Source organism: Arachis duranensis, chromosome 2, assembly GCF_000817695.3.
Source record: "Arachis duranensis cultivar V14167 chromosome 2, aradu.V14167.gnm2.J7QH, whole genome shotgun sequence".
Classification (NCBI taxonomy): domain Eukaryota; kingdom Viridiplantae; phylum Streptophyta; class Magnoliopsida; order Fabales; family Fabaceae; genus Arachis; species Arachis duranensis.
The window spans coordinates 63,227,914-63,234,172 of NC_029773.3; positions in this window are offsets into that span (position 1 = coordinate 63,227,914).

The window sequence follows — 6,259 nt, forward strand, 5'->3', positions numbered from 1 at the left end:
CAAAGCAATGGCGGCGCCTCTTTTCGGGGCAACCCAGGCATAGGGAAAAAAGAAACAAACAAAGAGCCACAGAAGCATATGTGCACAGGAAAAGAGAGGGGAACAAACCTGGAAGAAAGAAACGAGGACGACGAGCTCCGAAGCAAGGAGAACGGAACGGCGGCGCAGAGGAAACCCCGGAAAGACACGCGGAAAGATTCGGGGAAGAAGAACAAAGAGAAAAGAAGCGGTACTCGAAAAAGGAGATGGCAAAACTTAGAAAAACAGGAAGGGAACAGAATAAACGAAGAAAAAGGAAGGGAGCAAATAAATAATGCCTTCACAGAGCCCGAACGGAAATCGAGGAGAAACGGTAAAATGCAATAAATGCTGAAACGGCCATTTTTGAATTTTGAAAAACTACTATGCCCGAGCTCGACCTCTCAAAAAGGACGAACTCGGGCAGGGCACTGTTCATACCCTGACCGAGCTCCCCAACTCGGCAAGTTCATAGAAGGTCCGACCTCGCCCTAAGGCCCACACCTAAAGGTCGGACCTCGGACCATAAAGCAAGGAAGGCCCATCAAAAGGAACGCAGCCCAAAACCTAAAGGCCGAAAAGGCCTAGAAAGGGCGGTTCCACAGAAGATAGAGATAAAACTCCCAAAAGATAAGATAAGATAAGAATATCTTATCCAGGAAAGATCACGGCCAACTACTATAAATACACTGGAGCACCCAGGTATGACACACATTCCACATTCTACACATATCTGCTTGAACCCATGCTAACTTAAGCAACGGAGTGTCATTGCAGGTACAACCACCAACCACTCGGAGTGTCATTGCAGGTACCACCACCAACCACTCTACATATCAAGCTCGGGTCCCTGACCCCCACCTCGGGCTTCTCCAGACGACCGAGCTATCCGTTTCAGGTAACCCTCGGAACACAAACGTTATTATTAGTTTCTCACGACTAATAATACATTAAGGCTTTTGATGCTTGATCTATGTTACTCATGCCCTTGCCAGCATGCTAATAAACATCTTGCATCCAATACTCCCCATGCTTTGCTATATTTTCATTGATGAACTGATCACATGGAATCACGATCATGTCTTTCATTCACTATTTTCCTTACTTGGCATAATTATCACTCGTACTGCCCTCCTCTTTGCTCTATCCCTTTGACTTCATGTCCTTTTCTCTTCTCCCTTTTTCAGACTAACCACCAGGAAGAGTAAAGAGAAAGACTCTACAACGAGCACTGGCTGAGGAACCACAACCGCCGCCACCTGCACATCTTTGCATGCACCGAGGACGGTGCAATTTTTAAGTGTGGGGAGGTCGATACCGATCTCCACAAGTAAGTTAGTCCCTTCTCAACACCAATTTTTGTTTTTCACTGTTGCATTTGCATATTTGATTGCATATTTTCTTGATTTTGTGCATATTTTACCACTTGGTTGAAGTAATATTTTCTTTTTCAAGACAACTTTTTATAGTATTTTACTAATTTAAATTAAAAACTTTTTGAAAAAAACTTGCATGAAGAAATATTGTTTTGGAACATAGTTTAGAGCTCGAACACACAAAACCAGTGAGATTTTGAGCCTATTTGATTGGTTGCATTCTATCAACCAATATTTTATTTTTTGTGTATGCTCTTCTCTCTAAAATTGTGATCTTTGTCTTGCTTAATTCTATATTTCCATTATTTGATGTATGCATGCACTTATATGATTGAGGCCTTGTTTCACTGAGCTTACATACCCATATGTTCTTACCTCTTATTATCCTTTGCAAACCTATGTTGAGCCTATTTTACCCCTTCTTCTTTACTTTAGCTTATCACTAACTCTAAGCGCAAAACAATAATGTCCTTCATCTGAATCCTTGATTAGTTTAGACTAGTGAGAATGCTCATGAATTGAGTGTGGGGAAAAGTGGGTTTGGAAACATTTGGTTTGGGAATTGAGTATGTTAGACTTTGTTTGAAAATGTGAAAAATATTGAGAACATATTTATGCATTCAATACCTTAATCATATACATTGAGAAAAACAAAAGAAAAGAAAAATAAAAAAAGGAGCAGAAAAATAAAAAGGGGACAAAATGCCCCAAAATAAATAGTGAAATCAATGCATATGAGCTGTACTCAAAACTTGGAATGCATAAATATGTAGTAAAAACAGTTAATGGGAAGTTAGATTTTGTATTTTAATTAAATGGATTGTCTTAAGTTAGGTGGAAAGTTTATGTTAATTAAGGATTCAGATTTTAGTCCACTTGGCCAAATACAATCCTACTTTGACCCTAACCCCATTACAACCCTTAAAAGACCTCTTGATTTGTGTATTGGTGCATTAAAGTTTTGTTGATTGTTAGATGAAGAGCAAGCTATAGAAAGCAAGATTAGTAAAGAATTGAGAGAATTGACACTAGACACTTGAGAGTTAGAGTGATATACACTACCAGTAAGGGTTCAGCGCTCAATTCTATGTTCCCTGCTTTCATGAGCTATCTTTTTCTTGCAAGTTATTTGTATTGTATTTTGTGATTTGAATTAATGAAATCCAGTTCATATTTATTCTTGAAAGATTTATTTACTTTTTCACCAAGTAGGTAGAATCATTTTAGCATGTAGTTGCATTCACATTCATATTTATTCTTGAAAGATTTATTTAGTCTCCTTGAGTTTAGCATGAGGACATGCTAATGTTTAAGTGTGGGGAGGTTGATAAACCACTATTTTATGGTTTATATTGTATTTAATTGAGTGGTTTTATCAAGCTTTTCACCCACTTATTCATAGGATTTGCATGATTTTACAATTCATTCCTAGTTTAATTCTATGATTAAAAACATGCTTCTTTGGTCTTAATTTAGCTAAGCTTAATCCTCTCTTATTACCATTCGATGCCTTGATCTGTGCGTTAAGTGTTTCAGGCTTCATAGGGCAGGAATGGCTTAGAGAATGAAGAGGAAGCGTGCAAAAATGGAAGGAACACAAGGAATTGAGGAGATGACCAGCGAGAAGTCATGCGGTCGCATGGCTCACGCGACCGCGCAAAATGGAAGAAATCAGAGTGACGCGTTCACGTGCCTGACGCGACCGCGCGGATTGGAAGCTGCACGAACGACGCGAATGCGTGGACGACGCGCACGCGTGATACGAAAAATGCTAAGTGAGGCGATCGTGTGGACGACGCGGACGTGTGACGTGCGTGATCTGCAGAATTACAAAAGTCGCTGGCAGAGATTCTGGGCCGCATTTCAACCCAGTTTTTGGCCCAGAAACACATATTAAAGTCAGGGAACATGCAGAGACTCAACATGCTTTTCATAATTCACAATTTTAGGTTTTAGATGTAGTTTTTAGAGAGAGATGTTCTCTCCTCTCTCTTAGGATTTAGGATTAGGATTCCTCTTAAAGGATTTAGGATTTATTATTATTTCAACTTACAATTTCTTCTGAGCTTCAGGTTCAATATTCCTTTATTTTGACCTCTCTTCTACTTTGAGATACTTCAATGCTTTTATTTATGTTTGATTTATGTTGCCTGTTTGGCTTATGAATATTTTCCATGTTATATTTGACTGCTTTGAATGAATGTTAATTGAGGTATTCCGGATATTTATGATTCTTATTTAGCTTTTTATATTATTGGCTTTAATTGATTAACTGGAAGCTCTTGAGTTATCAACTATTTAGGATTGATTGTTATGTCAGCTGATTAATTGGAATTCCACTAACTCTAGTCTTTCCTTAGGAGTTGGCTAGGAATTGGGAAATCTAACCAATTGGTTCACTTGACTTTCCCTTGCTTACGTAAAGGTCAACTAAGTTGGATTAACTTCCATTCTCATAGGAGTAACTAGGATAGGACTTCCGAATTTTCATATCTTGCCAAGAGTTTATTTTATAGTTAATTATTTATTTTATTTGTCATTTAATTTACTTGTTCCTCACTTTCAAAACCCCACTTTACAAAACCCATAACCAATAATAAGAACATACCTCCCTGCAATTCCTTGAGAAGACGACCCGAGGTTTGAATACTCTGTTATCAATTTTAAAAAGGGTTTGTTACTTGTGACAACCAAAACGTTTGTAAGAAAGGACTTCTGTTGGTTTAGGAGCTACACTTGCAACGAGTACCAAATTGTAAAGATTCTTAGACCACGCAAAGTTCTTCTCTTCAGTGATATAGTTCATTCGAAATGATTTTGTCCACTCTTACCTCTTCACCGATCATGATACAATGAACCATAATGGCTCTAGCCACTGTAAGCTTGGACCGGTTGCTTGTAGGCGAGATCGAATAGTGGACAAATTCCATCCAACCCCTTGCTATGGGCTTGAGATCACTTCTCCTCAAGTGGAGTGCGTTACCCTTCACACCTCTGATCCATTGCTCACCCGGTAGCCCGATGTCTCTGACTACCTCCTTAAGCATAGAGTCATTACCCAATCTTTCCTTGTAAGTTACTTTGGAAGATGAAGAGGTTAAGATTTTCAACCGAAGAATCCTCTAGATGCTTTTCGGACTGAAATCAATCTCTTACAAAGCTTTTATAAGTCAAGGGTCTTTCATCATAAGTTTAAATATTGGTAAGACATGTATTGATATAAAACTCTTGAATTAGTAGTTGTCCCACCTTTGGGGATCAGTCACAGAGAACTTTCCATCTCTTTTATGTGATTTGATCATTAATTTTAGGGAACTCTTCCCTTTTCAGATTGAAGGGCACTTTAGGAACATAGTTGTAGAATTGATTCTCATGCAAGCTAGAGAGAAACCTTGTTGAGTCGTATGAAGAAGTAGCTGATTCCTTTTCGTTCCTCTTGTTTGATGAAGAAGATTGATTATTGGGTGCCATTCATTTTGATATAGCTTGCTTGATTAAACCTAACACTAAACTTAAAGATTTTTCTTGTCTCCAAGCAAAGAAAAAGAAGAACAATGGTGAAGAGAAAGAAGAGAAGAGTGTAGGATAGGTGAATAGTGGTGAATATTAAGGAATTGGAGGAAAGGAATGAAGAGGGACGGGGAGCATACTACAGTTATGTAGAAAAAAGTATAAAGTAATGGTGAATGAAGAAGGTGTGTATGGGCAAGTATTTATAGGGATAATGTGAGGCAGAATGGATGGTGGAGTTTGAAACTTGAGATATAAAGGTGTGCATGGAGGGGCATAATGAACGGATATTTTATACGCTTTTTGGGGGTAATTTCATGTAGTTTTTAGTATGTTTTAGTTAGTTTTTAGTATATTTTTATTAGTTTTTAGGCAAAATTCATATTTTTGGACTTTACTATGAGTTTGTGTGTTTTTCTGTGATTTCAGGTATTTTCTGGCTAAAATTGAGGGAGCTGAGCAAAAATCTGATTCAGGCTAAAAAAGGACTGCTGATATTGTTGGATTCTGACCTCTCTGCACTCGAAATAGATTTTTTGGAGCAATAGGAGTCCAATTGGTGCGATCTTAAATGCGTTGGAAAGTAGACATCCAGGGCTTTCCAGCAATATATAATAGTCCATACTTTGCTCGAAGATAAACGACGTAAATTGGTGTTTAACGCCAGTTCCATGTTCCATTCTGGCGTTAAACGCCAGAAACAGGTTACCAGTTGGAGTTAAACGCCCAAAACAGGTTACAACCGGTTGTTTAACTCCAAAAACAGCCGGGCACGTGAAAAGCTCAAGTCTCAGCCCCAGCACACACCAAGTGGGCCCCAAAAGTGGATTTCTGCACTAGCTATCTTAGTTTACTCATTTTCTGTAAACCTAGGTTACTAGTTTAGTATTTAAACAACTTCTAGAGATTTATTTTGTACCTCATGACATTTTAGATCTGAACTTTGTACTCTTTGACGGCATGAGTCTCTAAACTCCATTGTTGGGGGGTGAGGAGCTCTGCTGTGTCTCGATGGATTAATGTAATTATTTCTGTTTTTTATTCAAACACGCTTGTTAATGAAAAGTGATTGTGTACACAACCACAGAAAAAGAGCTACTTGCAATGGTTTACGCCATTGACAAGTTCAGATCTTATTTAGTAGGATCAAAAGTGATTTTTGTACACTAACCATGCTGCTCTTAAATATTTACTCACAAAACAGGAATCAAAACCCAGACTTATAAGATAGGTGTTTCTTCTGCAAGAGTTTGATATAGAAATAAGAGACAGAAAAGGGACAGAGAACCAAGTAGCAGATCACCTGTCCCGAATAGAACCAGTAGAAGGGGCGTCCCTCCCTCTTACTGAGATCT